At 52.0% G+C, this 10,814-nt stretch overlaps 1 long non-coding RNA gene across 1 annotated transcript; it reads left to right on the plus strand.

Moving 5' to 3' along the window:
• The first annotated feature begins 601 nt into the window (after positions 1-601).
• Positions 602-1,144, plus strand: LOC122326926. Its single transcript, XR_006247536.1, has 3 exons — positions 602-724; positions 886-986; positions 1,105-1,144. It is a non-coding gene; the product is annotated as an uncharacterized LOC122326926 (long non-coding RNA).
• The last annotated feature ends 9,670 nt before the right edge of the window (positions 1,145-10,814 follow it).

Raw genomic sequence — 10,814 nt, forward strand, 5'->3', positions numbered from 1 at the left:
TTGATGAGTCATTTCTTTGCGTCACCGCTACAGGTTCAAGCTGTTGGTCCGGCACCGGCGGCCTTGGCGCTTGGCTTGGCGAGAGCTTTGGCAAATTCTCCATCTCGTGGATTACCAAGACCTGCGTGTCCTCAACGCGAGCTTCGACAGCGTAAGGAGCCCGCCGCGCTAAATGCTTGCTGCCGTCAACATGCTGGGCAACCATGTCGTTTGCAAAAATTCTGTTGTTTTCTCTTCTGCAGTTTGAGTCTTTGGACCTCCTGAGCGCTTCTCAAGTGGCTCAACTGACACTACACTCTGGGCGCTGAACAACTTACAGCTGATAGAACTGGTCTTTGACCGCCTGGAGGCGGCAACTCTTTCAGGACATTGAAGAGTTCTTGGAGGCTCTCGCCGCGGACATCGCAGGTATGTTCCGGTCACTAAGGCGGCAGATGATCGGTGGTGTGGAAAAATGACCTTTCAATCCATAGTCGTGACATGATTTGAAAAGTGCAAATGGATTTTTATTGCTCGTTTTTGTAGGATTTGGACATCAGTCCCGTGGTGAGGGCGTCATGATGAATCGCACCTTCGCCATCATCAGTCTTCACTTTGCAGACTTCCTGATCCACGACTGGGTTTCCTGGTTCACCGTGAGACTGGTCCCTCTCCTGCCCAGCTTGACTGCAGAGATGCTTCAGACAGTGACATCATACACAGACTGCAACGCGTACCGCGTCGTGTACGTATCCCTCCTCAAACATTGCAGACAACGTGGCAGCACGCGCCTTATAGCACTCTCAGAAAGCGCAATAGAGAGCGTTTCTGCGCTATGTTTAGTGAGCGGTGAAATGCCACGCCGTGGCGCCATCCTGACCTTTTCTCTCCATCTGTCCACTGTAGCATCCGTGCTCTGAGCGGCGTCTTTGACCAGATTACTTCGCTAAGACAGCAGGAGCTCGCCCCAGTCATGTTAGGCTACCTGAAGCAGCATTACCCATGGAGTAAGTTCGACTAGGGTGGGGTGCGCTGCACCTTGTTCGTCTTTTGTGCTGAAGCTGCTCTGCGCTTTGTGAGTGAATTTGTGTGTTGATGAGTCATTTCTTTGCGTCACCGCTACAGGCTCAAGCTGTTGGTCCGGCACCGGCGGCCTTGGCGCTTGGCTTGAGAGAGCTTTGGCAAATTCTCCATCTACGTGGATTACCAAGACCTGCGTGTCCTCAACGCAGAGCTTCGACAGCGTAAGGAGCCCGCCCGCGCTAAATGCTTGCTGCCGTCAACATGCTGGGCAACCATGTCGTTTGCAAAAATTCAGTTGTTTTCTCTTCTGCAGTTTGAGTCCTTGGACCTCCTGAGCGCTTCTCAAGTGGCTCAACTGACACTACACTCTGGAGCGCTGAACAACTTACAGCTGATAGAACTGGTCTTTGACCGCCTGGAGGCGGCAACTCTTTCAGGACATTGAAGAGTTCTTGGAGGCTCTCGCACGGACATCGCAGGTATGTTCCGGTCACTAAGGCGGCAGATGATCGGTGGTGTGGAAAAATGACCTTTCAATCCATAGTCGTGACATGATTTGAAAAGTGCAAATGGATTTTTATTGCTCGTTTTTGTAGGATTTGGACATCAGTCCGTGGTGAGGGCGTCATGATGAATCGCACCTTCGCCATCATCAGTCTTCACTTTGCAGACTTCCTGATCCACGACTGGGTTTCCTGGTTCACCGTGAGACTGGTCCCTCTCCTGCCCAGCTTGACTGCAGAGATGCTTCAGACAGTGACATCATACACAGACTGCAACGCGTACCGCGTCGTGTGTGTCGTATCCCTCCTCAAACATTGCAGACAACGTGGCAGCACGCGCCTTTATAGCACTCTCAGAAAACGCAATAGAGAGCGTTTCTGCGCTATGTTTAGTGAGCGGTGAAATGCCACGCCGTGAAGCGCCATCCTGACCTTTTCTCTCCATCTGTCCACTGTAGCATCCGTGCTCTGGCGGCGTCTTTGACCAGATTACTTCGCTAAGACAGCAGGAGCTCGCCCCAGTCATGTTAGGCTACCTGAAGCAGCATTACCCATGGAGTAAGTTCGACTAGGGTGGGGTGCTGCACCTTGTTCGTCTTTTGTGCTGAAGCTGCTCTGCGCGGTTGTGAGTGAATTTGTGTGTTGATGAGTCATTTCTTTGCGTCACCGCTACAGGCTCAAGCTGTTGGTCCGGCACCGCGGCCTTGGCGCTTGGCTTGAGGAGAGCTTTGGCAAATTCTCCATCTACGTGGATTACCAAGACCTGCGTGTCCTCAGCGCGAGCCGACAGCGTAAGAGCCCGCCGCGCGCTAAATGCTTGCTGCCGTCAACATGCTGGGCAACCATGTCGTTTGCAAAAATTCAGTTGTTTTCTCTTCTGCAGTTTGAGTCCTTGGACCTCCTGAGCGCTTCTCAAGTGGCTCAACTGACACTACACTCTGGAGCGCTGAACAACTTACAGCTGATAGAACTGGTCTTTGACCGCCTGGAGGCGGCAACTCTTTCAGGACATTGAAGAGTTCTTGGAGGCTCTCGCACGGACATCGCAGGTATGTTCCGGTCACTAAGGCGGCAGATGATCGGTGGTGTGGAAAAATGACCTTTCAATCCATAGTCGTGACATGATTTGAAAAGTGCAAATGGATTTTTATTGCTCGTTTTTGTAGGATTTGGACATCAGTCCGTGGTGAGGGCGTCATGATGAATCGCACCTTCGCCATCATCAGTCTTCACTTTGCAGACTTCCTGATCCACGACTGGGTTTCCTGGTTCACCGTGAGACTGGTCCCTCTCCTGCCCAGCTTGACTGCAGAGATGCTTCAGACAGTGACATCATACACAGACTGCAACGCATACCGCGTTGTGTACGTATCCCTCCTCAAACATTGCAGACAACGTGGCAGCACGCGCCTTATAGCACTCTCAGAAAGCGCAATAGAGACGTTTCTGCGCTATGTTTAGTGAGCGGTGAAATGCCACGCCGTGAGCGCCATCCTGACCTTTTCTCTCCATCTGTCCACTGTAGCATCCGTGCTCTGGCGGCGTCTTTGACCAGATTACTTCGCTAAGACAGCAGGAGCTCGCCCCAGTCATGTTAGGCTACCTGAAGCAGCATTACCCATGGAGTAAGTTCGACTAGGGTGGGGTGCTGCACCTTGTTCGTCTTTTGTGCTGAAGCTGCTCTGCGCTGCTTTGTGAGTGAATTTGTGTGTTGATGAGTCATTTCTTTGCGTCACCGCTACAGGCTCAAGCTGTTGGTCCGCACCGGCGGCCTTGGCGCTTGGCTTGAGAGAGCTTTGGCAAATTCTCCATCTACGTGGATTACCAAGACCTGCGTGTCCTCAACGCAGGCTTCGACAGCGTAAGGAGCCCGCCGCGCTAAATGCTTGCTGCCGTCAACATGCTGGGCAACCATGTCGTTTGCAAAAATTCAGTTGTTTTCTCTTCTGCAGTTTGAGTCCTTGGACCTCCTGAGCGCTTCTCAAGTGGCTCAACTGACACTACACTCTGGAGCGCTGAACAACTTACAGCTGATAGAACTGGTCTTTGACCGCCTGGAGGCGGCAACTCTTTCCAGGACATTGAAGAGTTCTTGGAGGCTCTCGCCGCGGACATCGCAGGGTATGTTCCGGTCACTAAGGCGACAGATGATCGGTGGTGTGGAAAAATGACCTTTCAATCCATAGTCGTGACATGATTTGAAAAGTGCAAATGGATTTTTATTGCTCGTTTTTGTAGGATTTGGACATCAGTCCCGTGGTGAGGGCGTCATGATGAATCGCACCTTCGCCATCATCAGTCTTCACTTTGCAGACTTCCTGATCCACGACTGGGTTTCCTGGTTCACCGTGAGACTGGTCCCTCTCCTGCCCAGCTTGACTGCAGAGATGCTTCAGACAGTGACATCATACACAGACTGCAGCGCGTACCGCGTCGTGTCACGTATCCCTCCTCAAACATTGCAGACAACGTGGCAGCGCGCGCCTTATAGCACTCTCAGAAAGCGCAATAGAGCGTTTCTGCGCTATGTTTAGTGAGCGGTGAAATGCCACGCCGTGAGGCGCCATCCTGACCTTTTCTCTCCATCTGTCCACTGTAGCATCCGTGCTCTGGCGGCGTCTTTGACCAGATTACTTCGCTAAGACAGCAGGAGCTCGCCCCAGTCATGTTAGGCTACCTGAAGCAGCATTACCCATGGAGTAAGTTCGACTAGGGTGGGGTGCTGCACCTTGTTCGTCTTTTGTGCTGAAGCTGCTCTGCGTTTGTGAGTGAATTTGTGTGTTGATGAGTCATTTCTTTGCGTCACCGCTACAGGCTCAAGCTGTTGGTCCGGCACCGGTGGCCTTGGCGCTTGGCTTGAGGAGAGCTTTGGCAAATTCTCCATCTACGTGGATTACCAAGACCTGCGTGTCCTCAACGCGAGCCGACAGCGTAAGGAGCCCGCCGCGCTAAATGCTTGCTGCCGTCAACATGCTAGGCAACCATGTCGTTTGCAAAAATTCTGTTGTTTTCTCTTCTGCAGTTTGAGTCTTTGGACCTCCTGAGCGCTTCTCAAGTGGCTCAACTGACACTACACTCTGGAGCGCTGAACAACTTACAGCTGATAGAACTGGTCTTTGACCGCCTGGAAGGCGGCAACTCTTTCCAGGACATTGAAGAGTTCTTGGAGGCTCTCGCACGGACATCGCAGGTATGTTCCGGTCACTAAGGCGGCAGATGATCGGTGGTGTGGAAAAATGACCTTTCAATCCATAGTCGTGACATGATTTGAAAAGTGCAAATGGATTTTTATTGCTCGTTTTTGTAGGATTTGGACATCAGTCCCGTGGTGAGGGCGTCATGATGAATCGCACCTTCGCCATCATCAGTCTTCACTTTGCAGACTTCCTGATCCACGACTGGGTTTCCTGGTTCACCGTGAGACTGGTCCCTCTCCTGCCCAGCTTGACTGCAGAGATGCTTCAGACAGTGACATCATACACAGACTGCATGCGCGTACCGCGTCGTGTCGTATCCCTCCTCAAACATTGCAGACAACGTGGCAGCACGCGCCTTATAGCACTCTCAGAAAACGCAATAGAGACGTTTCTGCGCTATGTTTAGTGAGCGGTGAAATGCCACGCCGTAGAGGCGCCATCCTGACCTTTTCTCTCCATCTGTCCACTGTAGCATCCGTGCTCTGAGCGGCGTCTTTGACCAGATTACTTCGCTAAGACAGCAGGAGCTCGCCCCAGTCATGTTAGGCTACCTGAAGCAGCATTACCCATGGAGTAAGTTCGACTAGGGTGGGGTGCTGCACCTTGTTCGTCTTTTGTGCTGAAGGGCTGCGCTGCGCTGCTCTGCGGTTGTGAGTGAATTTGTGTGTTGATGAGTCATTTCTTTGCGTCACCGCTACAGGCTCAAGCTGTTGGTCCGGCACCGGTGGCCTGGCGCTTGGCTTGAGAGAGCTTTGGCAAATTCTCCATCTACGTGGATTACCAAGACCTGCGTGTCCTCAACGCGCGCTTCGACAGCGTAAGAGCCGCCGCGCTAAATGCTTGCTGTCGTCAACATGCTGGGCAACCATGTCGTTTGCATAAATTCTGTTGTTTTCTCTTCTGCAGTTTGAGTCTTTGGACCTCCTGAGCGCTTCTCAAGTGGCTCAACTGACACTACACTCTGGAGCGCTGAACAACTTACAGCTGATAGAACTGGTCTTTGACCGCCTGGAGGGCGGCAACTCTTTCCAGACATTGAAGAGTTCTTGGAGGCTCTCGCACGGACATCGCAGGTATGTTCCGGTCACTAAGGCGGCAGATGATCGGTGGTGTGGAAAAATGACCTTTCAATCCATAGTCGTGACATGATTTGAAAAGTGCAAATGGATTTTTATTGCTCGTTTTTGTAGGATTTGGACATCAGTCCCGTGGTGAGGGCGTCATGATGAATCGCACCTTCGCCATCATCAGTCTTCACTTTGCAGACTTCCTGATCCACGACTGGGTTTCCTGGTTCACCGTGAGACTGGTCCCTCTCCTGCCCAGCTTGACTGCAGAGATGCTTCAGACAGTGACATCATACACAGACTGCAACGCGCGCGTACGCGTCGTGTGTACGTATCCCTCCTCAAACATTGCAGACAACGTGGCAGCACGCGCCTTATAGCACTCTCAGAAAACGCAATAGAGACGTTTCTGCGCTATGTTTAGTGAGCGGTGAAATGCCACGCCGTGAGCGCCATCCTGACCTTTTCTCTCCATCTGTCCACTGTAGCATCCGTGCTCTGAGCGGCGTCTTTGACCAGATTACTTCGCTAAGACAGCAGGAGCTCGCCCCAGTCATGTTAGGCTACCTGAAGCAGCATTACCCATGGAGTAAGTTCGACTAGGGTGGGGTGCTGCACCTTGTTCGTCTTTTTGTGCTGAAGGGCTGCTCTGCGCTGCTCTCTGCGTTGTGAGTGAATTTGTGTGTTGATGAGTCATTTCTTTGCGTCACCGCTACAGGCTCAAGCTGTTGGTCCGGCACCGGCGCCTTGGCGCTTGGCTTGAGGAGAGCTTTGGCAAATTCTCCATCTACGTGGATTACCAAGACCTGCGTGTCCTCAACGCGAGGCTTCGACAGCGTAAGGAGCCCGCCGCGCTAAATGCTTGCTGCCGTCAACATGCTGGGCAACCATGTCGTTTGCAAAAATTCTGTTGTTTTCTCTTCTGCAGTTTGAGTCTTTGGACCTCCTGAGCGCTTCTCAAGTGGCTCAACTGACACTACACTCTGGAGCGCTGAACAACTTACAGCTGATAGAACTGGTCTTTGACCGCCTGGAGGGCAGCAACTCTTTCCAGGACATTGAAGAGTTCTTGGAGGCTCGCACGGACATCGCAGGTATGTTCCGGTCACTAAGGCGGCAGATGATCGGTGGTGTGGAAAAATGACCTTTCAATCCATAGTCGTGACATGATTTGAAAAGTGCAAATGGATTTTTATTGCTCGTTTTTGTAGGATTTGGACATCAGTCCGTGGTGAGGGCGTCATGATGAATCGCACCTTCGCCATCATCAGTCTTCACTTTGCAGACTTCCTGATCCACGACTGGGTTTCCTGGTTCACCGTGAGACTGGTCCCTCTCCTGCCCAGCTTGACTGCAGAGATGCTTCAGACAGTGACATCATACACAGACTGCAACGCGCACGCGTCGTGTCGTATCCCTCCTCAAACATTCCAGACAACGTGGCAGCACGCGCCTTATAGCACTCTCAGAAAACGCAATAGAGACGTTTCTGCGCTATGTTTAGTGAGCGGTGAAATGCCACGCCGTGAGCGCCATCCTGACCTTTTCTCTCCATCTGTCCACTGTAGCATCCGTGCTCTGAGCGGCGTCTTTGACCAGATTACTTCGCTAAGACAGCAGGAGCTCGCCCCAGTCATGTTAGGCTACCTGAAGCAGCATTACCCATGGAGTAAGTTCGACTAGGGTGGGGTGCTGCACCTTGTTCGTCTTTTGTGCTGAAGGGCTGCTGCTCTGCGCGTTGTGAGTGAATTTGTGTGTTGATGAGTCATTTCTTTGCGTCACCGCTACAGGCTCAAGCTGTTGGTCCGGCACCGGCGGCCTTGGCGCTTGGCGAGGAGAGCTTTGGCAAATTCTCCATCTACGTGGATTACCAAGACCTGCGTGTCCTCAACGCGAGCTTCGACAGCGTAAGGAGCCCGCCGCGCTAAATGCTTGCTGCCGTCAACATGCTGGGCAACCATGTCGTTTGCAAAAATTCAGTTGTTTTCTCTTCTGCAGTTTGAGTCCTTGGACCTCCTGAGCGCTTCTCAAGTGGCTCAACTGACACTACACTCTGGAGCGCTGAACAACTTACAGCTGATAGAACTGGTCTTTGACCGCCTGGAGGGCGGCAACTCTTTCAGGACATTGAAGAGTTCTTGGAGGCTCTCGCACTGACATCGCAGGTATGTTCCGGTCACTAAGACGGCAGATGATCGGTGGTGTGGAAAAATGCCCTTTCAATCCATAGTCGTGACATGATTTGAAAAGTGCAAATGGATTTTTATTGCTCGTTTTTTGTAGGATTTGGACATCAGTCCCGTGGTGAGGGACGTCATGATGAATCGCACCTTCGCCATCATCAGTCTTCACTTTGCAGACTTCCTGATCCACGACTGGGTTTCCTGGTTCACCGTGAGACTGGTCCCTCTCCTGCCCAGCTTGACTGCAGAGATGCTTCAGACAGTGACATCATACACAGACTGCAATGCATACGGCGTCGTGTACGTATCCCTCCTCAAACATTGCAGACAACCTGGCAGCACGCGCCTTATAGCACTCTCAGAAAACGCAATAGAGACGTTTCTGCGCTATGTTTAGTGAGCGGTAAAATGCCACGCCGTAGAGGCGCCATCCTGACCTTTTCTCTCCATCTGTCCACTGTAGCATCCGTGCTCTGAGCGGCGTATTTGACCAGATTACTTCGCTAAGACAGCAGGAGCTCGCCCCAGTCATGTTAGGCTACCTGAAGCAGCATTACCCATGGAGTAAGTTCGACTAGGGTTGGGTGCTGCACCTTGTTCGTCTTTTGTGCTGAAGCTGCTCTGCGCTGCTTGCGGTGTGAGTGAATTTGTGTGTTGATGAGTCATTTCTTTGCGTCACCGCTACAGGCTCAAGCTGTTGGTCCGGCACCGCGGCCTTGGCGCTTGGCTTGAGGAGAGCTTTGGCAAATTCTCCATCTACGTGGATTACCAAGACCTGCGTGTCCTCAACGCGAGGCTTCGACAGCGTAAGGAGCCCGCCGCGCTAAATGCTTGCTGCCGTCAACATGCTGGGCAACCATGTCGTTTGCAAAAATTCTGTTGTTTTCTCTTCTGCAGTTTGAGTCTTTGGACCTCCTGAGCGCTTCTCAAGTGGCTCAACTGACACTACACTCTGGAGCGCTGAACAACTTACAGCTGATAGAACTGGTCTTTGACCGCCTGGAGGCGGCAACTCTTTCAGGACATTGAAGAGTTCTTGGAGGCTCTCGCACGGACATCGCAGGTATGTTCCGGTCACTAAGACGGCAGATGATCGGTGGTGTGGAAAAATGACCTTTCAATCCATAGTCGTGACATGATTTGAAAAGTGCAAATGGATTTTTATTGCTCGTTTTTTGTAGGATTTGGACATCAGTCCCGTGGTGAGGGACGTCATGATGAATCGCACCTTCGCCATCATCAGTCTTCACTTTGCAGACTTCCTGATCCACGACTGGGTTTCCTGGTTCACCGTGAGACTGGTCCCTCTCCTGCCCAGCTTGACTGCAGAGATGCTTCAGACAGTGACATCATACACAGACTGCAACGCGTACCGCGTCGTGTACGTATCCCTCCTCAAACATTGCAGACAACGTGGCAGCACGCGCCTTATAGCACTCTCAGAAAACGCAATAGAGACGTTTCTGCGCTATGTTTAGTGAGCGGTGAAATGCCACGCCGTAGAGGCGCCATCCTGACCTTTTCTCTCCATCTGTCCACTGTAGCATCCGTGCTCTGAGCGGCGTCTTTGACCAGATTACTTCGCTAAGACAGCAGGAGCTCGCCCCAGTCATGTTAGGCTACCTGAAGCAGCATTACCCATGGAGTAAGTTCGACTAGGGTGGGGTGCTGCACCTTGTTCGTCTTTTGTGCTGAAGGGCTGCGCTGCGCTGCTCTGCGGTTGTGAGTGAATTTGTGTGTTGATGAGTCATTTCTTTGCGTCACCGCTACAGGCTCAAGCTGTTGGTCCGGCACCGGCGGCCTTGGCGCTTGGCTTGAGGAGAGCTTTGGCAAATTCTCCATCTACGTGGATTACCAAGACCTGCGTGTCCTCAACGCAGGCTTCGACAGCGTAAGGAGCCCGCCGCGCTAAATGCTTGCTGCCGTCAACATGCTGGGCAACCATGTCGTTTGCAAAAATTCAGTTGTTTTCTCTTCTGCAGTTTGAGTCTTTGGACCTCCTGAGCGCTTCTCAAGTGGCTCAACTGACACTACACTCTGGAGCGCTGAACAACTTACAGCTGATAGAACTGGTCTTTGACCGCCTGGAGGGCGGCAACTCTTTCCAGGACATTGAAGAGTTCTTGGAGGCTCTCGCACGGACATCGCAGGTATGTTCCGGTCACTAAGGCGGCAGATGATCGGTGGTGTGGAAAAATGACCTTTCAATCCATAGTCGTGACATGATTTGAAAAGTGCAAATGGATTTTTATTGCTCGTTTTTTGTAGGATTTGGACATCAGTCCCGTGGTGAGGGCGTCATGATGAATCGCACCTTCGCCATCATCAGTCTTCACTTTGCAGACTTCCTGATCCACGACTGGGTTTCCTGGTTCACCGTGAGACTGGTCCCTCTCCTGCCCAGCTTGACTGCAGAGATGCTTCAGACAGTGACATCATACACAGACTGCAACGCGTACCGCGTCGTGTGTAACGTATCCCTCCTCAAACATTGCAGACAACGTGGCAGCACGCGCCTTATAGCACTCTCAGAAAACATAATAGAGACCGTTTCTGCGCTATGTTTAGTGAGCGGTGAAATGCCACGCCGTAGAGGCGCCATCCTGACCTTTTCTCTCCATCTGTCCACTGTAGCATCCGTGCTCTGAGCGGCGTCTTTGACCAGATTACTTCGCTAAGACAGCAGGAGCTCGCCCCAGTCATGTTAGGCTACCTGAAGCAGCATTACCCATGGAGTAAGTTCGACTAGGGTGGGGTGCTGCACCTTGTTCGTCTTTTGTGCTGAAGCTGCTCTGCGGTTGTGAGTGAATTTGTGTGTTGATGAGTCATTTCTTTGCGTCACCGCTACAGGCTCAAGCTGTT

The sequence above is a fragment of the Puntigrus tetrazona genome, chromosome 1 (assembly GCF_018831695.1).
Source record: "Puntigrus tetrazona isolate hp1 chromosome 1, ASM1883169v1, whole genome shotgun sequence".
Taxonomy (NCBI): Eukaryota; Metazoa; Chordata; class Actinopteri; order Cypriniformes; family Cyprinidae; genus Puntigrus; species Puntigrus tetrazona.